Below are 24,278 nucleotides of genomic sequence, written 5' to 3' on the forward strand. Positions count from 1 at the left end.
GTGTCACTGTCCCCAGTTTACAGGAGAGAAAATTTCAAGTGCTAGGAGTCCAGCTCCAGCAGGCTGCTCTGGGCTTACCCTACAGACTGGAGGGTGGCCCTCTTCCAGAGGAGGATCTAGGCAGCAGGGGGACGGAATCAAACAGTGGGAGGGAAATCTGGCCAGAAGTAGTCGAGGAGGCTGCCCCCCCACGCCCCCCCCCCCACGCCCCCACCTCACACCACCATCCTCGCCCTCCTGCTTACACCTCCGGGAGACAGCCAGGTGTGGCCCAGGAAGGGCGGGGGGGGGGGGGGGGGGAGCGGTGGCGTCTGCGCTCCCTGGGCCCAGAGGGGACAGGAAGCGGGACACCGGGGATTGTCTCTAGCAGCCACAGCCCAGCCTCGGCCCGGGAGGAAGTTCTGCCCGGCGCTCTCCGCTGGTGCCTCCCTCGCTGTATTGTTGAGCAGGAAAGCGGGCTGCGCGGGAGCTGGGCGGTGGAGGAGAGCGCGGACGCCGAAACCACGCGCCCTGCGGGGACGAGTGGAGGCGAAGCCAGTGAGCGGACACCCCGAGGGGCCGGGGCCGGGCCGGGCGGGGGGCGCTGAGCCGGGGGCCGGTGGGGGTGCGGTGCTGCAGGTGGCGGGTTCTCTCTCGCCGGCTCCCCTTCCCGGGGCGCTGGGGCCGGAGCTGCGGGACCCGCGAGCAGGGCCGCGCGGCTCGGATCCCCCCGCGAGGAGCGGAGATGAAAAGGGCTGCCCTCCGTCCGGGGACAGGACGGGCCCAGGTGCAGGCCCCCGCGCCGACCCAGGCGTTGGCGCCGCTGTGACTCTCGTCCCCAGGCCAGTGGACCCAAAGCAGCTCCTGGGGACGGATCAGTCCTGGAGTTTCAGGGAACCTCCGCGCTCCCCCGAGTTGGGGAAGGAGCCGAGTCCGGGTCCCCTCCCCACCCAGCCCGAGACCCCCGCTCTGGTGGGCATCCCTGCCTTGGGACCCCGCCCTGAGTCTTTCCAGGCCCGGCCAAGCTGTGCGGGGAAAGGGCCTGGGGAGGGCGGAGGTGGGCCCGAAGCGAGTAGTGCCAGCAATCGGGCTGGAGAGGGCTCGCGGTTGGCAGTTGGTGATTCAGGGTGCAAATGGCCTCACCCGTAAGGGGACGCCTGGAGACGACGATCCGGGGTGGAGCAGCCCTGGAGCAGCGCACCCAGGGGACACAGAGGCTGGAGGCCAACAAATCCCGCGGGGGGGGGGGGCGTTGGTGGAGGGCGCAGGGTGGGAGTCTACCCACCTTGGGCTCTGCTTGCCAGCAGGCAGCACAGCACACCTTCAGTCGCAGCCCTGCCAGCTGCCGCCCCTCCCTCCTGCCTTCTCTTGCCCTGGGCCCGCTCCCAATGTCTCCACTGGCCCAGACACTCCTTCAGGCTCCTCCTCGCCCCTCCCAGAATTGGGGGCCCCTCCGGAGCCTCCCTCTGCCTCTTTGCTCCCCTTGGCAGCTCCTGCTCCCCGAGGTTTCCCGACCCAGCCCTCAGAAGCCCCGCCCAACGAGATGGGGGCCTAACCTGCATCGTTTGCTGGCTGGAAGGTCTATCTAGCCCTTCACCATGGGCCCGCAGAGACCTGCCCTGCCAAGGTGAGCGAGTGCCAGGGGTCCAGGAGAAGGTGACGAGAAGGGGTATCCTCCCAGGGTTTGTTGCCTTTGCTCCAGGCAGCTTACTGACTGCGCCTCCAGGGCCCACTGTGCACCCCTTTCCCCATCGAGGAGAGCTTAAGAAAGTGGGGAAGGGGCACTAGGAGCCCCTACCCGGACCCCTGCCGGCCAGACCCTGTTCCTTGGGTTCCTCAGCCTCAGCAAGCCACAGGGGCTCCTACCTGCTGCCCCCGGGGAGACCCAGTTGGGCAGGAGATGTGGTCAGTGTAAAGATCGGGAGGGAGCAGCCACGCAAGAAGTCACTCATTCATCTTGTTGATGGTGAGACCCGGGCAGCTTTACAGTTAGGCTCTGACCAAGGCTGCCCCACCCAGAGCCAAGCTAAGCTGGCATGCAGAGGGGTGGGTTGGGGCCATCACTCCAGGACAGCTTTGGGGAGGACACCGCCTGGGTAGTGCATTCTCTAGGGGCCGCTCTGCTCTCGTGGGGCAACGTGGAGATCACAGGGCAGGTGGGCAGGCCCTCCAGCCTCTCTCGGGAGGTTGGGAGGTTGGAGGTGGGATCTGCAGTCGGGGGCGGTGCGGGCCGCTCTGGGCGGGCCAGGCTCCGGGTTCACGTTCCCCGCAGAGCCGCTGGGGAAGAAAAGAGAAACCAAGAGAACCGGTTCCCCGGCCTTGGCAGTCCTGGTGCCTCATGCCAAGGCCCTTGGTCTACGCGAAGCGGGGACACTCCCGGGGTAGAGCGGCGCCGGGGCAGCTCCTAGAGCCCCGCGCCTCAACTCTTACCCCGAGGGCCCGGGCCGGGGGCGCAGGATCCTGGAGGGAAGAGGCTCTGTGGACCCGGATTTCCTGAGGGCTGGTGGCGTCGGGGCGGGGCGGGGGCGGGCGGGCACGGAAGGAATGAGCTCTTTTTCCCACTTCACAGACGGGGAAACTGAGGTTCAGGCAACTTTTTGGCAAGTGTGGTGTCGACTTACCGCCGCCAGTCAACCCCATCTCTCTGAGTCAAGGCTTCCTTGGCTGCAAAGTTGGACCAGTATTACCCACAACCTCCCCACCGGGGGATTGAATGCAGGCTCAAATCTTATCAGCAATGCCACAGAATCAGCGTTGGCATAATTACATCAGCGACTGTGGGCATGGGAACCTTCGAGATTATTTTATCCGAGTGCCCCGTTTTGGAGATACCAAGGCCCTAAGGCCCAGGAGGAACGCGGCTTCGGGACTCAACCAAGTCTCTTGTCCCCCTAGCGCGGCGCGCCTCCCGGCTGGGTGGCCCTGACCTCCGCGCCCCTCCTCCTCGTGCCCACAGGGAGACTCCGCGGCCGCGATGGCGATGGCGGCGGACGTCGAGGGGGACGTGTACGTGCTGGTGGAGCATCCCTTCGAGTACCCGGCAAGGACGGGCGGCGCGTCGCCATCCAGCCCAACGAGCGCTACCGGCTGCTGCGCCGGAGCACGGAGCACTGGGGGCACGTCCGGCGCGAGCCCGGCGGCCGCCCCTTCTACCTGCCGGCGCAGTACGTGCGCGAGCTGCCGGCGCTCGGGGACCCCGCCGCCTCCTCGCCGCCGCCCGCGCTCCGCCCGGGCCCCGCAGCCCCCGAACCGCTCGCCTACGACTACCGCTTCGTGAGCGCGCCGGCGCCCGCGGGCCCCGACGGCACGGCCGCCAAGCCCCGGGGCCGCGTGAGCTCCCTGTGCGGCCCCGCGCGGCGCGGCGCCTCGACCCAGCACGGCAGCCCCGGGCCCGGCCTGCCCACCTGCCTGTACACGCGGCCCGCGGCGCCCGTGCGGCCCGCGCGGTCCCTGGACGACCTGGCGCGCGCCGCCGTCGCGCCCCCTGCCGGCCTCCTGGGAAGCGCGGGCAGCTTCAAGGCCTGCAGCGTGGCGGGCTCCTGGGTGTGCCCGCGCCCCCTGGCGCGCAGCGACTCGGGAACGTCTACGAGGCCATCCTGGACGAGCGCGGCCCGGCGCGGGACGAGCGCCCGCAGCAGGTATGGGGCGCCCGGGAGCGAGGAGGCGGGCGGGGGGCTGCGCCCGCGCTCCAGGAGCCCCGCTCCGCTTAGCGTCCGCCGGCTCTGCACGGGCTGCCTCACGCGGAGCCCCACGTTCCTCAACCACGAAACGAGAGGGGTGCAGGCTCCCAGTCACATCTGCAATTCCGAAATGCCAAAGCTCCCCGAAGCGCGAGTGTTTTCCGTAACTCAGTTGGTGGCAAAGTTGGACTTGAGCCCGGGTGAAGCCGTTGGTGGTCTTTATTTATTTATTACACTTCGTTTTCCTGCAGAAATGCAGATGACCTGGAGTACGGTGTGCCGCCCACCCCGTGCTGGCAGGTGCGCGCCACCTCACCTGCCTGACAGCCGCACCATTCCGAGAGGCGTCGGGATCCTGGGCCTGCAGGATCTCTCCGCCTCCCCTGTCTCATAGACGCTTGGGGATCAGATGAGATAATGGATGTGAAAGTCAGGGATCTGCTTCCCGTTTTGGCTTCTTCCAACATTTCAGTCATTTCAGTTCCCCTCTAAACACACACACGCACGCACGCACACGCACGCACACCAATTTTTTGTTTCAGGAAGAGGTCTGGTTACAGCGAGGGTTTTTTGTTGTTGTTGTTGTTTGTTTTGTTTTGTTTTCTTTCGTTTCGTTTCGAATCCGGTTGTGTTGATTTGGGCAACCGAAAATAGAGCACGGTTTTAAAACGCTCTTACATCCCCAGAATCCTTTCCATGGCCCTGACATCTTGAGCTTTAGGAACTTGCGGCAGGGGAAGGGGGGGTGTGGAGACGTGGAGGGAGGATGCACAAACATCTTTTTGACATCTGCCACCAGCTGGGTAATTATGGGAGATTCACTTCCTCTCTCAGGGTCTCAGTTTGTCCCTTGGCCCAAAGACGGGTGGAAAGGGTGAATGGATGACCCCCCAACCTTGTGTCTCTGGTTTCTTTCTTTGTCCTTGATGTACTTGATGTCAGCGTGGTTGCCTGGCACATGCCAGGACTGAGTGTGGGATGCCCCGCGGAAGGAGGCACCGTCCCGCTCGGGGACTTCCTGGGTCTTCCCACCACCAGGTCTGGTTACAGTGCAAAGAGCTCAGGATTTGAAGCTAGAGAGACTCGAATTTGACCCTGCTGGGTGACCTGCCAGCTGCTGAGGAATCCCTTATTTGCCCCAGCCCCAGTGTCCTCCTGTGTAAAGGATTAGCGTTGTGAGCCTTCGACGAGGTGAGGCGTGGAAGCGCTTGGCACGTAGCAGGCGCCGCACGGAGGCAGACCCGGGTCGCATTTAGCATCCCCTTCGGCGCCGCCTTCGCTTTGATTTCTGCAAGGAGCAGCCCGCCCCCCCTGTGGCCATGGCGGGGAACAGCATTCTGCGGGTGAGGACGCGGACCCAGATTCCGCCCGGAAGGAACGGGGGCGGGGGCCAGGGGGATCTTGCGCCCGGCGGCCCTGGGGCCAGGTGGCCAGCTTCTCCGGGGCAGATGGCTGGATGCCAGCGCTCCTTACCCCGGCGCCCCTCCGTTCCCAGGCAGGCCGTCGGAGGCGCATTCCGGGGCCTTTCCATATTCTCTTTCTCCTTCTTCAGCAGCAGTTACCGGGGAGTGAGGGGGTGGGGACACACGTGATGGCGGGGTGGTGCTCGCGCCGGGAGGAACCGGGCGTCCGCGGAGAGACCTGGGTATTGGTCGAGACGCTCAGCCTGCTCCCCCTTCTGGCCCTAATTCCCCGTGCGATCTCAACAAGAGGCTTGGTATCTCTGTTCCTGTTTCCCCTGTGACCCTGCTTTATTCCAGTGTCGCGTGTGGGTCTCCCTGACCCCCTGTCCCCTACAAACTCCAGGGGTGGGGAGTTGGTTCTCTCCTGGGAAGGATCCCCAGTCTGCTCTTAGTTATTGAAGGCAGCCTTCTTTTTTTTTTAAGATTGATTATTTATTTATTTATTTATTTATTTATTTATTTATTTATTTATTCACGAGAGACAGAGAGAGAGGCAGAGACCCAGGCAGAGGGAGAAGCAGGCTCCAGGCAGGGAGCCCGATGCAGGACTGGATCCAGGAACTCCAGGATCATGACCTGGGCAGAAGGCAGGTGCTCAACCGCTGAGCCACCCAGGGACCCGAAGGCAGAATTTAGAGAAGGGAATTTCCTGAAAGGTGAGCCTCCCTGTTTCCTTCTTAGAGGAGGCAGGAGAGGCAGCACCTACCCTTCCCCTTCATTCACTCCTTGACTAAGCATGAACTGGCCTCCCACCTGCCTGCCAAGCATCTGATGAGGCACAGCGCCAGCCCTGGAGAGCTACCATCTGAGTCAGGAGCCTGGCAAGAGGGCAGATGCCTCAGACCAGCGTGGCACAGGCCATCTGGGATAGAAGGACACCCAGCGTGCCGTGGTGCCGAGGCATGGGTGCAGGTGTGAGATGTGGCACCCTTGAGGCCTTGCAGCTCCACTCCCATCCTGTACTGCTGGGGCTCTTGTGGGGAATGGGCAGTGCCTGGCCAGGCAGGACCTCGTGGACTCTCACCAGCAATGTGGACTTAATCCTGCAGCTGCTGGAAGATTCTCAGCAGAGAAGAGAGGGGGTTCAGAAAAGACCCCGTGGCTGGGACTTTGAGAATAGCAGAGGACAGACCTCCATGGTCTCCCAGGCACACAGTGATGACAGGAGATTTGGGAAGTCGATTCCCTGGAATCTAGTGGCCGACGGGCTGAGGAAGGTGGGAGAGAAGTCGGAATGAGTCGCAGTCTCCCAGTCGCACACCCCGCAGACAGTGGTCTGTTTATTCGGTGGCGCCAGGTCCAGACAGCAGCTGGAGAGGGGGCCTGCTGCCCAGCAGAAGGCCTGCAGCGTGTGGCCTGCAGCATGTGGACCGGGGCGGGCAGAGTGCGTGGACGTGGGGCCGGGAACACCTGAGACAGTCAGGCCCCACCACATTCGGGTAACAGACAAAGGGAGGGAAGAGAAGCCCCAGAGGAAGGAATAGGCAACAAGGAGGAAGAACAGGAGAGTGCCTGTCCAGACACCGAGAAACGTCCAGAAGAAAGGAGAAGTGAGATAAAGGCCATTAAACATGTATCAGAAACGGTGACTGCGAGGTCAGCAGCCACCTTATCAGGAGCTGGTCAAGGGGTTACTGAGGGCTCAAGGCAGGGGCCAGAGGGATGAGGTAAGGACACCGGCTGAGCGTAGACAACTCAGGAGCTTGGCAGGGAAGGGAGAGATGCTTTGTGGCCAGAGGCAGGTGGAGGTCAAGGGGGAGGCTCCCCAAATCTAAGCGAACGGTCAGGAGCCAGAAGAGTGGGAGGCTGAGGATGGTGAAGAGGTGGTTGGGGAGACGACGGGACGCAGGGAGAGAGGCCAACAGGGTGGGGGTGGGGTGCCCCGGGCAGAGAGGGAGGGACCCATTTCCTCTGAGGCGAGGGGCAATGATCTGAGGGTGGAGGAGACATAGGATCAGGGTTGGGTCATTGGGGATAGTCGACCAGTGGACAAGGGGAGAGGGTGGCATGGGGAGAGGAATCAGCAGAGGCAGGGACCCACCCCAGAGGAGAGAAGCCTCTGCACTGTGTGGCATTTTATAGCCTCGTCATTCACCTTCCACTCAACTGACATGTAATGAGCACCTGCTGTGTGCTGGTCAAAGTGCTGGACCCTGGGGACGCAAAGCATGTTACACCTGACACGATCCTGTCCCAAAGGGGCTCGTGGTCCCATGGGCTTTCACTCAAAGGTTCATCCCCGCAGCAGCTCGGAAGGCAGTCTCAGCTGGGTGGCCACAGCCTTGGCCAGCCTGTTCCCCTCAGCAGGGACAGGACAATCGGAAGGCAAACAAGTATTCACTTTCCAAGCACCCTGCGTGTCCCCAGCGGTGGGCACCGGCCACAGGGAAGGAGGCAGGAATTCCCAGCCCTCGTCCACCAGCCAGCACCCAGCTACCCAGGGCGCAGTGGGAGAAGCTGTCCCAGGAGAGGGCAGAGGCACACCTTCTGGAGCACTCTGCCCCCACCCCCTCTAAGGGAGGAGGAGGGGCCTCTGAGACTCCTCCCCCGTGGTTGCGGTGGAGTGGGGGAGGGGGACCTGCTGACTTGGGGATCTCAGGGTGTGGTCACCATCCCCACCCCAGGGCCTCTGAGGTGGAAAGGCCCAGGCCGGCCCTCTGGACGGGAGCCCGCCCCTGCTGCCCAGACATTGGCCACAGGAAGGAAAGAGGTGCAGCCAGAGGCCTCGGCAGCTTCCTATGCAGCCAGCCCAGCCCTACTCACCTGAGTAGGCAGCCGGACTAGAAGGAGCCTCCGGGGCCCTGGTTCCCTGTCCTGTGCTGAGAACTGTGAGTGACCCCTCAACTCCCAATGGGGCCCGGGGAAGGCGGGGTCGTGCCCTGGCAGCTCTCCCACCCTCTCTCCTCCTTCCCTGACCTCCACCTGGTCTTTTCCTGCACTCATGCTGAAACTCCCCTGCCAGGTGCCTGGCGGGCAGGCACCTCACCCTCCTCTCTGGATCCCAGGCCTGGCACCCACCCCTTGGGACAGACTCCAAGAGCCGCCCCAGGCAGCGGTGATTAAGGCAAAGGAACTGGCCTTAGGGATCCCTCCACCTGGATCCCCCTTTGGGACCAGCCAGGGGGCCCTCTAGGAGGAGCAGGGGAGCTGAGGCCAAGGAGGGGGGGGCAGTGAGCGCCCTTGTCTGTATGCCCTCCTCCCAGCAACTGTCTTACCTCCCCCCCACCCACCCTTGGAGAACAGCAGCCCTGGGCTGGCCCGGCTGGTTTCTTCACACCTGGCTTGACCTTTCCCTCCCCATGACTCACCTGCAGCCCCAGGCTGACCCTAGAGCCCCACTGCCCAGCCTAAGGCCTGACCCATGAAAGAGCAGCTTCTTGGGTAGCCCCTCCCAACCCAGCCCACATTCCTGGCCACCAGTTGTCCTCCCCACCCACAGCTCCCAGGGCAGAAAGGAGCAACCTCCCAGGCCCCTGGCAGCCCCCATGGCTCTGTGGAGTCCCCTGGGTGATCTCCCTGAACCTGAGCCTTATGATTCACCTCTCAGTCCCCAGCCCCCCTGAGACGGGTCCACCTGCCTCCCCACTTCCTTCCTGAGCGCCAGGGGCCGGCTTCTCACTCAATCTGTTGTCTCTGCCTTTCCTGGAGCTGTCTGTGTCCAGTAGTGGGGAGGGCCAGGCCCAGCTGATGCAAACATGGTCAGGGTTCCAGACTAGAAGGTCAGGGGACAGTTGAGGTTGATTGGCGTTGAGGGAAATGGTGCTGCCAGGGACTGGGTCTGAGGGACATAGGGGTCCTTGCTCAAGTGCAGGAGGCTCTCTTGCCAAATTGAGGAAGGATTGTGGTGTTGAGGGGACTTCCAGAGCAGCTGCTTAGGCACAGCAGAGCCTGCAGGACCCTTCTGCCTAGCCCAGGCTCTGGGCTCCTATGGGTCCTCCGAGTGGAGGTCCACCGTGAGGCATTGGGTGAGCAGGGCAGGGGGCCCTCTCAGGGCTTCCATGTCTGTCCTGGGGGCTGAGCCAACTTGGCCTAGGAGAGGAAGCCAGAGGAACCAAGAAAGGTGCCAGAGGGGGCCTTCCTGCCTCTGCTGCACGCAACTGGAGTGCTCCTGGAAGCTTCTCAACTTGTAAATTTACTATCCCCCCCCCCCCATAAAATAGCTTAAGGAGGGGCTATGGGGAGGCTCCCTAGGTTAAGCATCTGCCTTTGGCTCAGATCAGGATCCTAGTGTCCTGGGATCAAGCCCCGCATAGAGAACTCTACTCTGCCCTATCCCCACTCGTGCTATCTCTCTGTCTCAAATAAATAAATAAATCTTTTTTTTTTTTTTTTAAATAGCTTAACGCCATTGCAAATATTTGGCGAATATGGGCAATCTCACTCTAATGACTATTAGAGGGAATCCCTGGGTGGCTCAGCGCTTTAGCGCCTGCCTTCCGCTAGGGCGTGATCCTGGAGTCCTGGGATCAAGTCCCAGGTCAGGCTCCCTGCATGGAGCCTGCTTCTCCCTCTGCTGTGTCTCTGCCTCTCTCTCTCTCTCTCTCTCTCTTGGTCTATCATGAATAAATTAAATAACATCTTTTTAAAATAATAATGACTATTAGCATTTTGGCTTCTTTTCATCCATTCTGCTTTACTCTGTGTGGGAGAGTTTTTACAGACCCCGGGGCATCCCGGTACACTGACAATGGCACTAGCGATTTTTCACCTACTGTGTCATGGATTCAGTACATGGCAGGTGCCACTGGAGAAACAAGGCATGGTCCCTGCCATCAGGTAGTTTTCTGTCCCAGAAGAGAGATGGGCTAGCAGACCCACAGGTAGGATCTGGTGTGGCAGGGGTGCCTGCAGGATGCCGTGGAGTGCGCTGGAGGAGCTGTCCCCGGAGTCCCCAGAATCCCGCCAGTCGCTAGAGAGAAACTTAGGATTGCCTCCTGGCCAAGGAAGGGGGACAGCGGCTGAATCCGAGAGGTTTCTACCATTCAGCCTCCTCCCTGAAACCCTCTGGACCTACCTGGTGCTTTGTTAGGGGCAGACTTTTTTTCTCATAACGGTAGTTTGGTCTTTTCATTCACGTTTTCCCACTCCTTCTTGTCACTTTGGCCATTTTGCCTTTTCCTAGGAAAGTATTCATTTTTCCTAGATTTGCAAAATCTCCATTTTAAATTTCTCTATGGATTCCTTCGTGACCGAAGAAATAAATGGTTTTTCTAAGTTTTTCATAGTGGAAAAATCGTATATTTTCCATCTAAGGGACATAAGGTCTGGATATATCAAGCCAAAGCTGATCGATTACGTTATTGAAACCTGTGTTTCCTTTGTAGACTTCCTTTTGTTTTTGTCTTTTACTCCAGTTCCAATAGAGGTTTATTACATCTCTCGCTCAGATTTTCTTTGTAAAGATCTTGTACTTTTAGCAGGTTTTGCTTTTTTTTTTTAAGGTTTATTTTTTGTTCATGAGAGACTCAGAGAGAGGCAGAGACACAGGCAGAGGGAGAAGCAGGCTCCCTGCGGGGAGGACTCAATCCCTCAATCCAGGACCCCGGGATCACATCACGGGATCACCCCTGAGCCAAGGCAGATGCTCAACCACTGAGCCACCCAGGCATCTCAGGTTTGCTTTTTATATTTAACTACAAGTTTGTTGGCAGTGCACACAGATTTTGACTGTCCTGCATCACAGAGTGTGCCTTTGTATCATCCCCTGGTGTCCCTCTTTACCGGTGGGTGGTTTCACCTGAATCACCATCTTGCTGTTACAAGCAGGGCCACTCTTTCTATTTTATTGGGTTTTATTTTTTGCACTTGCTGGTATCTCTCAGTATCCTTCTATATTCAACATTATCATGTTTTACGTCTATTTCATATATATATCTCCTACCACTGAATTTGGAAACCAAACTGACTGTCTTTTGTTGGGATAATGCACTCTTTTCAGAATCTTTAACGGGTTTCCTTTTCCCCCTTCTATCAGGTTGCTCCTGATTGTCCTGTTCCTCTGCTGTCCTGCTACCCCCTTGCATTTCATTCGTGGCTTCTGCTTTTCCCTGCGGCTCCTGATCAAACATCCCCTCTAGGATGTGCAGAAGGGAGGGATGCTTTTTCTCAACACTCCTCCTCCTGGAACTCATAAAACCCGTCAGTCTCTGGATAGCCGTGGGTCTTTTTTCAGCTTAGAGAAATCTCTTTGTTGCATGAGTATTGGGGTCTTTGCCTTTTTCTTTCATTTGCATGTTAGCTCTCTTGACTGGCGTCTCCAGCTTTGTAGCTTTGCCCCCTCTATGTCTTGCCTCTGCGTACATCAGTTCTGAGATATTTCTCCTGCTTTCTCTTCCAGGCCACAAATTTGAGTCTGGAAAGGGACTGTCCTCACCTTCAATGAGTAGTACATGATATATTTTAAATTCTAAAGTAGTAGTCTTTTTTTTTTTTTCTTTAGTGTCTTACTTGAATCTCCTGAAGATTTCCCTTTTGTTGTTGTTCCAGTAGTCACTGTGTTTTCCAGCCCTTCTATCTTGCTAATAGCAAGATTTTTTTAAAAATTAGATAATGTACTTTCACGGTTTTTAAAAATCAAAGCAATAGGATGCCTGGGTGGCTCAGTGGTTGAGCGCCTGCCTTTGGCTCAGGTAGTGATCCTGGGATCCTGGGATACAGTCCCACATCAGGCTCCTCGAAGGAAGCCTGCTTCTCCCTCTGCCTGTGTCTCTTCCTCTCTGTGTGTGTCTCTCATGAATACATAATGACATCTTTTTTTAAGATTTTATTTATGTATTCATGAGAGACACACAGAAAGAGAGGCAGAGACACAGGCAGAGGGAGAAGCAGACTCCATGCAGGGAGCTCGAAGTGAGACTCGATCTTGGGTCTCCAGGATCACACCCTGGGCTGAAGGCGGCGCTAAATCGCTGAGCCACCCGGGCTGCCCTGAAATCTTTAAAACATAAAATAAAAATAAAAGCAATATTAAAAAGTATATAGTAAAAATTCCCCCCCACACACCTGCTTCTGTGCCCTGTTCTCTCCATCAACTCATAAGTCACCACTTTCATTAATTCTTTCTCGATTCTGCCAGAGTTTCTTTATGCAAACACAAACCTGTATGAAAACACATTTGATTACTTGCTTTTCTGTCTCTCTTCCGTAAAGGTGACATGCAGTACACACAACACCGCATCTTGCTTCTTCTTTGCCTTTTTGATTTAACAATATATCTTGGAGTCTGTGCAGAGAGAGTATCAGTCTCCTTCCTTAGAGCTACATGGTTTTCACTGTACGGATGTATCAGAAATTCTTCAACCGGTCCGCTGGTGATGGGCCCTTGAATCGTTTCCCATCTCTTGCTATTATGCACAGTCCTGTAATAGATAATCTTTCACCCCACGTGCAGATAAATCAAGGATAAATCCCAGAAGTAGGATTGCTGGGTGGAAGGATAAACGATGGATATTTGTTAATTTTTGCCAAATTGCTGTCCCTTTCCTGGGGGCTTATACCAATTTACATTCCCACCAACACAAATGTGAGTGTCTGATCCCCCACAGCCTTGCCAACCAGGTGCCAACAAGATGTCGTTTCCTGCTGATCCAATAGTAAAATATATGATCTTAGGATAGCTTGAATTTGCATTTCTCTTTTCAGTGAGAGTGAGCATCTTCTCATAGATTTAAGGACTGTTTGTTTTCCTTTTTCTGTTAACAACCTGTTCAGAGCCAGTGCTCATTTTTCCATTGACTTATTGGTCTTTTACTTATTGGTTATTAGGAGGTTTTGCCATACGAAGGAAAACAGCCCTCTATCTCTTACAGGAGTTGTCATGTAAGTTTCTCTTCTGACTTTGCTAATGTTATTTTCTGGCCACGCAAATGACTTAAGATGCACTTACGTGGTCAAATGTATGGCTTTTAGAGTTTGAGTCTCTGCTTTTTTGTTTGTTTGGTTTGGTTTGAAGATTTTATTTATTTATTCATGAGAAACACACAGAGAGAGCCAAAGACAGGCAGAGGGAGAAGCAGGCTCCCTGCAGGGAGAGCCCAATACAGGACTCAGTCCCAGGACCCCGGGATCACTGCCTGAGCCAAAGGCAGATGCGCAACCACTGAGCCACCCAGGTGCCCTTCTGCCTTTTTTATTTTTAATATACAATTTTGCTTATGTTTTTCTCTTTAAGTATTTTTATGGTTTCGCTTTTTATGTCTGAATCTTTGATCTATTTGGGGGTATATCCGAGTGGACAGAGTAGGATGTCAACCCACCTTTAATTATTTTTCTGGATGGCCATCCACCTATCCTGCCACCTTTTACTGACAAACTCCTCTTCCTACCCGGATTGGTGATTGGTCTTTAGCACGTCCTGACCCTGCTGTATTAGGGTCTTGCAGCCCGGGTAGATTTGGTTGTTCTCTTTGCTCCACCTCTCTCCAGCCACTGTCCTGTCAGAGGAGTGGGGTTTATGTGTCTTTTCTCACTGGGGCTGGGATGAGCTGTTGAAGTGTCCCCACTAGGCGCGGCCCTAGAGCAGAGGAATGGTGGTCTCTGCCAGCGGGCCAGCCGGGCTGGGCAGCCTCTTCTAAGACACCATCAAGAATTCTCCCTGCCTGCTGCCTCCTCGGCATCCCCAGCCTGTTGGGCAGAGAGTGCTGAGCCCACCTGTTTGACTCCCTGTCAGCTCCTCGGGGTCACCCTGCTTTCCCCCTAGGGTCCTATGGTGGCCTGGTCTGCCCCGGGGTCTCCTGGGTTCCAGCTTCTATCTCAGGCCCTCTACTCCTGCCAGCCAGCCCTGCCCAGGAGCTGGCACAGCCCCTTCCTTGAGGGTAGCGTCCAGGAGAAGAGAAGAAGCAGGACATGTTTAAGCTGCCATGTTTCCAGAATTCCTAGAGCCAGAGCTGCGTCATAAAGGAGAGAAATTACTACCAGGGGTAGGGGAGAGCTGGAAGGGCCTGTCTTTCTGGATAAGAAACAGTGAACACCTTGGAGTAGTAACACTGAGAATCCAGAAGAGTAAACAAGTTTAAGGGAGGTTTTCTCCCCTTTTTATTATGAAAAATTTTTTAAAGATTTTATAATTTATTCATGAGAGACACACAGAGAGAGGCAGAGGGAGAAGCAAGCTCCCTATAGGGAGCCTGATGCGGGACTCGATCCCAGGACCCCAGGATCATGACCTGAGCCAAAGGCAGGTACTCAACCACTGAACCACCCAGGTGTCCCTATTATGAAGATTTTCAAACATGCAAAGAAGTGAAAAGAATATTATAATTAATATAATTATACCTATTACTTAGATTTAACAATTCTTGTCAAGTTAGTTCTCTCTCTTTTTTCTTTTTGCTGAGAAATAATAAATTCCAGAATTTATCCTATCTCATCCCTTAAAAACTCAGCCTGTATGTCTTTTTTTAACAAGATTTTTATTTATTTATTTATTATTTATTTATTTATTTGAGAGATGTTGAGTGAGTGAGAGAGAGAACATGAGCAAGGGGAAAGAGACAGAAGGAGAAGTAGGCTCCCTGCTGAGCAGGGAGCCCTATGCGCCCCGGGGATTCCAGGATCATGACCTGGGCCAAAGGCAGACGCTTAACCAACTGAGCTTCTGAGGTGCCCCAGCCTGTTATGTCTTAAAAATGTTTTTTTCCATAACCTCAATACTATACCCATTATTATATCTAACAAAATTAATATTAGTTCCTTCATATCAGCTAAGATCCAGGCCATAGTCAAATGTCCCTCATTGTCCTAAAACAAATCTCTCACAGTCAGTTTGTTTGAACCAGAATCAGCTCAAGGATCATGCATCTCATTTGTCTCTTAAATCTCTCTTGCTGTTTCCCTCCCTCTTCTCCTGCCTGGACAGGGACCAGAGTGGTTGCCCCATAGGACATCTATTCTAGATTTGAATTTCTGCTTCCTTGTGGTGGGGTTCCCATGTTCCCCTAGCCCCTGTGTTACCTGGAGACTGATATGTCCGAAAGGCTTAGGCTGGTCCCCAGCCTCGGGGACTCTAGATCTCTGCTTGAACAACCAAGATGGGGCACCTGGGTGGTTCAGTGGTTGAGCGGCTGCCTTTTGCTTGGGTCATGATCCCAGGGTCCTGGGATCAAGTCCCACATTGGGCTCCCTGCAGGGAGCCTGCTTCTCCCTCTGTCTGTGTCTCTGCCTCTCTCTCTGTCTCTCGTGAATAAATAAAATCTTAAAAAAAAGAAGAAGAAAACAAAAACAAGATGATGCCAAGATGGGAAGGAGGAGGGGAGGAAGGTGAACTTGGTTTCTGGGATATGCAGCTTGTAGGGTGTACCAAGGACCCCCAGGACTCCACTCAGGTTTTTGCTCCTGGAGATGGTCTTGCAGGTAGTTAAGCTAACAGATCCGGCTGGGCTTCCCCGGGACAGGAGAGTGAGAAGCAAATGGGAGACCCAGTATCAAGGAGTTAAGTGGAGGAAGAGGAGCATGGCTCACAGCCCAGGAGGCACCAGAGGGTGAGGAGGGAGAGGCCTGTAAGGACTAAGTCCTGAGGAGAGTCAGACCCTCCAAGGACCGCTGCTGTCATCAAAGGAGTTGTAGGACCCCCGGGCAGTGGGCTGGACGTCAGAAGCAGGACGGCAGACACACACACACACACACCTTCAACAGGTGGGCTCCGGAAAGGAGGCAGGATGAGCTGGGTCCAGGAGCACACATTTTCTTTTTAAGATGGAGAGACCTGGAATTTGTTGCCACGCCAAAGGGCCTGCAGCCATCAAGTGGGAGGGTTAGTGAGAGGTTTGTGGAGAGGCAGCTTCTGAGCAAGAGGCAGTGGGATCCTCAGGGGCCCATATTCGGGAGGCCCTCTTGGACGGGGGAACCTGGTCCCTCCAGTGGGGAAGTGAGGAGGTGCGGTGGGTACAGGTGCAGACACATTTGGAGGGACAGGCCCCTGTCACATCTCTCTCCCTCGGTTGGCTCACGATGACAGCCTTTGCCAGCCAGCAGTTTCCTTGACAGACGGTTTCTGATTCCTCCTGGGCGTCAGCCAGCCTTGTCCAGAGCACAGAGCATGTGAGTGGCAAAGGGGCTCCACCCCCCACCCCACCTACCCTGAGGAGCAGGCCGAGCACACAGTCCCATGAGGTCACCAAGAGGCTGAGGGCAGAGTCCAGAGCCGAGGGCACTCAATCGAAACCCAGAACCAAAAAAACGGAAGTGTCACCCCGCTTTCTTTCCCACGTCCCTGAGTGTAGAGTGTAGGGTGTAGGATCCCGGGGGCGGCTTGACGCCTCCACAGAGGCCAGCCCTGGGAGCGGGGAGAGCATGACAGCACCATTCTATGCATAAAGAAACAGAGGCGCAGAGATTCAAGGGGCTGCCCGGGGAGAAGCTAGGGCACCAGCGACACAAGAAGCCATTTCTCTGAATCCTGCGTCATTCTCCCCGCCCCCCTTTAATCAAATGATGATGCCTCTGCTCTAAGCCCCACAGAGGAACCTGACCTCGGGCTACTGTGTTCGTCTTCGCAGGCTACAGGCCGAGCAGTAAGGTTACACTGAGCCTCACCTGGGCTTTAGTACAAAACGAGGGGTCTGAGCCCCGGCCCAAACCTGTTACACCAGACTCTGGGGACAGCTCCAGGCGTGGTTCCCTCCGTTCTGAGGGGACCCCCAGTTCCCCCACTGCACATCAGTGGACTTGTGGCTCAGGGCTGGGGGTGGGTACAGTGAGGCCCGGACTCCGTCCTGGAGATGGCGTGCTCAGGGAAGGGAAGGACGCCAGCTCTGGGCACCCTGCAAGGCTCCCTGAGGCAAAGATCACAACCCATCCTCCACTCTCCCTCCGCTCAGCTCTGGAGGCACTGAAGTCAGCAAAGGAGGTCCCGACCCCGCGGCAGCCCCCCTGAGCCAGTGTCTGGGCTCCAGTCACTGGTTTGCAGGCATTTCTTTTGCCTCTGGCTTCAGAGAGCTGATAGGATTTTTCTGGTTGCCACAAGCCTCCTGTGAGGGTTTTGGGGAGAAGGGGTGAGGACAGAGCAGCCGGCTTGTTCTGTCCCCTCCTCCACCGTGTGCCTCTAGAGGGCCAGGCCAGGCGTGAAGATGCGGTTGAGGGAGGAGGACACCACTGGGGAGCTGCTGTGGTCACGCCTCCTCTTGCTGAGGGGAAGCCTAGACTGGAAGCCTGAGGAACCAAGCTCCTTGACCAAGAAGAGCAGGCCAGAGCTGTGTGGGTTTGGCTCAGTCCCTGGGGTGGGGGGCCAGAGCCCCCTGGGAAGACCCCAGGCCTGGGGGGCCCAGCTTCTTACAGAGGAGGAACAGCACGTGGGCTGCCTTTTCGGTGGTCCCAGTCTCCTGTCCTGTCACTCTTGGTTCCTGCCACAGGAAGACCCTGCTCCCTAGTTCTCCAGCGGGGCAGTGCTGAGGGCTCAGGTCCCCACACCCATGTCCTCTCTCTCCTTCCCCAGCTCCTGCCTGCTGCCAGCTCAGAGTTTCCGGCCTTTCCCATCTTCTGGGCCTGGCTCCATCTCTCCTGGTGACCTATTTTGCGTGTGGCCCATGTCCCCCAGGGCGGGGGCAGTGGGATGTGTCATGTGTGTGACAAGTGGGAGGACCCCAGGCCTCTCTGCCCTCAGTGTTCCAGGCTTCTGAGTCCCACCTGGGATGGGAGGGGAGCAATACAGGAGCTTGGAGGGCAGAGTAGGGCATGAATCCCTGGCTTGTTCTGGATGCGGTCTGCCCAAAGGGCCCACACTCCAAATCTACACCACGCCTGGCTCTCCTTGGGTGTCCCTGTCCTGGGCCCACAGTGGGTGCAGGGAAGGAGTGGTCTGGGGGGGCATGGGCAGGGGAGGAAGTAAGACCAGGGCTGGGGACAGGAGGGTTACTGGAATGGAAGAGCAGGAGACAATGGGTCTGGGATCCCGGTGGAAGGTGGGGTCAGAGCCTGAAACAGGAGAGAGACCAGGCCCAGGGGAAGCTCTTGGTTGTGGGGTTGTGGAGAGGCTAGTCCCTGTCCCCTTCTCCGGGTCCTTAGAGAGTGGGGACGCAGGCATACTTGTGCACGTATTAGACACCCAGGCGAGGGTGCATGCGTGCATCTTGGAGAGCGAACCGGGAGGGGACAGGCTCAGGCAGTCAGGCGAGTGGACTGTGGTGTGGTCAGAATCCCTCCTGTCCTCTGTGAGGCTGCAGAACTCCAGACACTGACTCCGTCTGATGCCACAGCTGCCCAGACCCCTTCCTCTTTGACACGTTGCCCCCCCGCCCCGGCACCCCACACACTAGCTTCCTCTTCCCCATCGCCCTGGGCACTGGGGGAGTTGAGGGCCACTCCGTGTCCTGTCTACGCCAGCCTGGGGCCCCAGCACCCAACTGCCCCCTCTGCCCTCTCCCAGCTGTCTGGCCTCCCCTCCCCCAACCTCGGTTTGGCGCCATCCTGCTCCCTGGCTGTATCTGCCCTGGGATTCAGACCTTGCCGGTGACCAGAGTATGGAGTAGGAAGGCCGGCGCTTCCCTGGACACATAGAAACACCCCCGACCTAAGACCCCCCCCACTTCACCCCCCCCACCCCCCCCCCCACAGCAGGCAGCCTCTGTCTCAGGCAGCACTTCCACAGCCCTGACAGGAAATGGGCTGGAGGCTCAGCCTCCCGCCACCTCAAAGCCACTTCTTGTTTCCTTGTTGCCTTGTGCCAGCCCTGGGGTTGTGCCCCTTGGCTCCACCCCTAAAGCCTGCCCAGGGCTTCGTCCCAGCAGCTCTGAGGGGACAGGATGGTGGACATGATTGCCAGGCTGACCAGGAGGCGGAGTCAGGCCCTGCGGGGACAGGTAGGGGGCCGTGGCATTTGGGGGCAAGCTCAGCCTCTGGTGGGGACGGCCGAGGGCCTCGGGATCAAGGTGCCACTAGTGGGCCTCTGTTCTCTGGCCCTCTCAGGAGTGGCTGAGCGGAGCTTCGGAGCAGGACATCTCTCAGACTTCGGGGACTCCTCCCTGCTTTCCTCTTCCCTTTGCCAAGGCCTTCGCCTGCCTGGGAGGGGCTGCAGGGGGACCCTGAGAGATGGTGATCAGCGCAGGGGCAGAGGCAGGCCTGCCACCTGCTTGTGGGCAAGGGGAGGGCTGCGGGGCTGGGCAGCTGGGCGTGGTGAGAGCCAGAGCCCCTCTTGCCGCTGAGGTAGGAGACCACTTCCCCTTTCCTACTGTTGTCCCCCGTGTCTCTGTTGTGATTGGGATCTGGGCCCCGAGAGCTGTTGGTGCCTAGTCAGGGCCCCACTGATGGGCTGTCACTGGGTGTTGCCTGGACCTCCAGGAGTCGTGGGCAGGGTGGCAGACCCTGCTCTAACCTGCACGAGCTTCCCCTTGAAGGCCAGAGGGCACAGGGGGACTGGCCCTGCCTGGCTTCCAGTCTGATCCTGGCTTTATCCTAGCACTGGAGGGGCTCTACAGGGAGAAAGTTCTAGAGTTTGAAGGGGCCTCAGGGCCGCTGCGTGTGGTCCAGCTCCCACCACAGGGCTGTAGCATCACTGACAGGGGGTTGGACTTTGCCTGCTCCCGTCCAGTGAAAGCCCCTTCCTACCTCCTGAAGCAGCCTGTGTCTCTGGGGCAGCCCCTCCCAGGGGCCCTGCCCTGCCCCCATTTGGCCTCTGGTCTGCAGCCTGGAGCCCCACAGTGCGATTCTGCATCTTCTCTTCCTCTGACAGCCCCCTCATGCTGAGAGCCTAAACATCCAGCTCCTAGGTCTCACCTCTGTACCCACTAGGGCTACTTCGTGTGAGATCCCCATCACCCTGGCCAGCCTGGGACTCCCCATGGACTCACAGCCAAGACTAGCAGCCTGCAGGTGGAAATCCCCGCTCCATAGAGCCTGGCTCCTTCCTCAGCTCATCTATGCCCCACATGACCTCCCAGCCCCTGTCCCAAGGAGGGGAAGGCGCCTGCCTCAGCAGGTCCAGCTGGGGCAGGTGGGAGATGTGTCTGGTCACCCACCTTCCTCTGTCCACTGCCTCCATCCTGGTCTCCCAAAGAGACTCCTGTGCTGAACCCCCACTCCCAGGAAGTCCTTGTCCAAAGCTAACTTGAGTCTCCTGTGGTGTCAGGTGTGTTTGTTTGTTGTTTGCTGCTGAAATGTGGCTTGGAATTGGCTTTTGTACTCAAGCAATAAGTACTTTTGGTGGATTGGATGTGTGCTTCAGGGCATTGGGCCAGCAGCTAGAGGGCAACTGGGGTCAAGTACATCATCCTGGGTCCCCTGCTCAAAAACAAAACCCCGCCTTTGGGGTCAGAGGAGGTAGGCAGATGAGTGGACAACCCAAGGCGGAATGCTGCCGGCCCGAACAGAGGGATGAACAGCATGTCCGTGCGCCAGACGTCTCTCCTGAGGGAGAAGGCCTCTCCCGGAGGCTTGGAGCAGAGCACCAGCAGAGGAGCAGGATCTGGGTAGGCAGGTATGAGAGCAGAGAGTTCCAGGCTGAAGGACCCACTGGAGCAAAGGTGCAGAGATAGGAGGTGGCTTTGTGTTTGCGGGAGGGTCCATGGGCCGGTGTGGCTGGAATATGGGATGGCTGCGGTGGACAGAGAGAAAGGAGAAGTGGGGTGGGGGGTTCTGTCTCAGCCACACAAGCGCTTGCAGGGTGAGGGAGAGGAGTGAGGATCTGGTGTATCCAGCTCCTCCTGTTCCCTCCATGCCTGGGACCTGCCCCTGATGATCTAAAACTCTACCACTGCTTTTCTGACACTTTGTCTCCTGCTAGCAGTAACTACCACGGACAACGTGCTGTGCTGTGCATTTCACTTCTCACCCTGCTCATCTCCCTCCCTGCTCCCTGACCATTTACACAGGCTGCCCAGTAGGGATGTGGGTCCCTTTGTTCACTGCTGCGTTCCCCAGTGCCTAGAACAGTGCGTGCACCGGACAGGTGAATCTTTGTGGGACAAACGAGTGTGTTTTTAGGCGCCTTCCTAAGGCCCAGGGAGATGCCACCTTGACATGACCGGCTTCCCCTCTTGGGAAGTTTACAGCTTAGTGAAGGCATCACAGGCAGTTCTGTGATTAAAAAAGGCGGGGCGGGGGGGAGGGTGATTGTACAAAATTTTGAGAAAAGTTTAAAGAATAAATAAATAAATAAATACCCCATCCCTATAACTATACTGCCCAGAGGAGATAACTATCTCTGTTAGCATTTTGGAGGGTTTCTAAAAACACAGATTTGAAACTATATACTTGCTCCCCATGTCGAAGTCTGCATTTCCCCCGTAGCATTAGATCGTCCTAGAAACAGTCTTAATCTTCTGGTGCTCTTCTGCTGCCTGGGGTTTAAGAGTGTCCTTATCTATCCCTCTGGCCAGCTGAGGGTGCTAGGCGATGGTGGGCACACCAGAGGAATCTCAAGAAAGGTCTTGAACCTGACACCTGAGCTGAGTCCTGAAGAAGGAATTGGAGTGGGCCAGGTGAAAAAAAGGGTGGGGATGGGCCTAGGCACTCTGAAGGATCCAGGCCCATAAAAGATATACAGCAGGGAGGGTGGAGCCTCCAGCAGCCCCAGGCTACTAGAGCATAAAGTTCAAGGCAGGGGGCCAGGAATGGCAGGAAATAAAGTAGACAGAGAGGCGACAGGCCCCTCCGGTGCCCTGTTAAAGGCGTAGACTTTGCCCCGCAGGCCGCAAGGAGCAGTGGGGTGTTGAGCATGACCAGAGGTATGTTGTGTGTGGCCGGACCCTCCAGCCCACCTCGCTTTCCTTTGGAGGGCACGAGGGGCTCCTCTTTCCTAGCTCCTCCTTCCTTCCTCCCATCTGGCTTGCCTCTCTCCCTTCTCTGCAGTTGATCCTGAGGTCTGCAAAAACCACATTCAGGAAGTTTCAGTCCCAGATCAGAGGTGGTACGGATTCCAGTCCCAGAGATTTCAGGGACAGGAAGGAAGGAGGGGTGGGGGCTGTAGAGTGCAGCAGGGCCCTGCCCCTCTGTGACCTGAATGGGGAGGAAAAGGAATGGGGCCCAGGCCATTTCTCTATTCCTGCCCAACCTCTGATTGGCCCCCTGGAGTGCACAGTGAGTGCGCAGCTGGGAGAACTCAAGATATCGATATTTTATTATTGTTAATAAATAATGTAAGTGCCCTACGCATCTGGGACATTTCATATTTGACAATGCCCCTTCACGAATATTTCCTCATTCTCTCTTCACTACAATTTCCGGAGCGGGCAGGGCAGACATTGTGCAGCGGCGGGACTGAAGCAGGGGGTACTCCAACTTGCCCAAGGTCGCCCAGGTGGGAAGTGGCTGGGTCGGGACTGGGTGACCCCGGAGCTGCCCTGACGGTCACGCCTCCTTCCTGCTCCCACAGGTGGACGACCCCCCGGAGCCCGTGTACGAGAACGTCGAGAGGCAGCCCCTGCCCACGTCACCCGGCACCGCCTCGGTCCCCCGCCCCCCCGCATGGGAGACGCACAGGGACGCGGGCAGCGGGCGCCGCTACTACTACAACCCAGACACGGGCGTGACCACCTGGGAGTCGCCCTTCGAGGCCTCTGAGGGCGCCGCCAGCCCAGCCACCTCTCCGGCCTCGGTGGGCAGCCGCGAGAGCCTCGAGACAGACTGGGGCCAGTATTGGGATGAGGAGAGCCGCAGGGTGTTCTTCTACAACCCGCTGACGGGCGAGGCCGTCTGGGAGGACGAGCCGGAGGACGAGCTGGAGGACGAGCCCGAGGACGAGCCCGAGGACGAGCCCGAGGACGCGCTGGAGGACATGCAGCCAGGCCTGAGCCCACTGGACCCCGGGGAGCGCAGGGTGAGGGGGCGGGGCCTGGCCCGGGTGGGCGGAGTGACTGAGGCTTCAGGCCCCGCCTCCTGCCCCGCCCCGGGAATGAGGGTGAGGGGCGGGGCCTGGCCGGGGGGGGCGGGGTGACTGAGGCTTCAGGCCCCGCCTCCTGCCCCGCCCCGGGAATGAGGGTGAGGGGCGGGGCCTGGCCGGGGGGGGCGGGGTGACTGAGGCCTCGGACCCCGCCTCCTGCCCCCGCCCCCCGGGAATGAGGTTCAGGCGCGGGGCGGGGGGAGGGGGGGAAGGGGTGCGGGGGGGTGCGGGGTGACTCAGGCCTCAGGCCCCGCCTCCTGCACCCCGCAGTCCCCTGGACTGCTATAGAGGGGCGTGGCCTGGTATGAAAGGGCGGGGCCCAGGGTCCCTACTGGCTCGGAGAGCGTCTGACTCTGTCTCCTGCTCCTTGCAGCCCCCTACCCCTGAAACGGACTACCCCGAGTCGCTGACCAGTTACCCCGAGGAGGACTACTCCCCCGTGGGCTCTTTGAGTGAGCCTCTGCCCTCCCTGACCCACTTGTGTTCTGTGCACCGGCTGTTCATATTAACTGTGTCCCTCACACTGGCTACGAGACATGCACCATTTCCACACGCAGTCACATTTGACAAGTGAAGAGGGTGTGGCAGCGGCAAAGTGACTTGTTCGGGGTCCTGTGGGCCACCTGACTGCCTCACAGGCTCCTCTCACAGCACAGCACAGCCTCGGGAGGGCCACCTCAGCTCTTTCAGCTACCCCCCCCCCCGCACCCCTCCACACCCCATCATGTGCTCACAGGCAGAGCAAAAGAAACTAAGGCAAATGGGTTCTGTCGGGGCCTGGGGAGATGCTGGAGGCAGACAGGAAACCTGCCCAGCTCTTCTGCTCTGCCGGGTGGGCAAGTAGCAGGAGCCCCCAGCTCTCAGCATCTCTGCTGTCAGGCTACCTGCCCGGTGCCCACCTTACCCTCGGGAGCTGGGAGAGGCCTACAGGGCTGGAAGAAGGAAGGAGCAGCTATGCCTTTTCTCTCCTCAGGCACAAACCCCTTCAGTTTCTGGGTTTTGGCCCACCTGCCCCACAAACTGTTGGTCTGTTCAACAAACAATAATAGCTAATATTTATTGACATTTGCACCCTGCCAAGCATTTCACTTGGATCATCTCATTTGTTTCTCACAGCCAATATTTATTATCTGCTCTTCTGTGCCAGGCTCAGTGCTCTGGGGTAGGGGTACTGCGAGTGCAGCCTCACTGGTAGAGCCTGCGGTTGGTGGTAGGCCCAAGCCCACCGCAAATGCCAGCAGGGCCGGGACAAGAGTACAAATGGAAGCCTCACACCATGCATTGCAATACTGTAAAGTTACAAATCAAGTTATAACTGTTAAATAAAATATGTTCTATTCTCCTACT

General features: G+C 57.5%; 1 pseudogene; it reads left to right on the forward strand.

The window, feature by feature from the left end:
* Positions 1 to 1,465: 1,465 nt before the first annotated feature.
* Positions 1,466 to 24,276, forward strand: LOC112656289 (rho GTPase-activating protein 27-like; annotated as a pseudogene).
* Positions 24,277 to 24,278: the final 2 nt, after the last annotated feature.

Source organism: Canis lupus, chromosome 9, assembly GCF_003254725.2.
Source record: "Canis lupus dingo isolate Sandy chromosome 9, ASM325472v2, whole genome shotgun sequence".
Classification (NCBI taxonomy): Eukaryota; Metazoa; Chordata; class Mammalia; order Carnivora; family Canidae; genus Canis; species Canis lupus.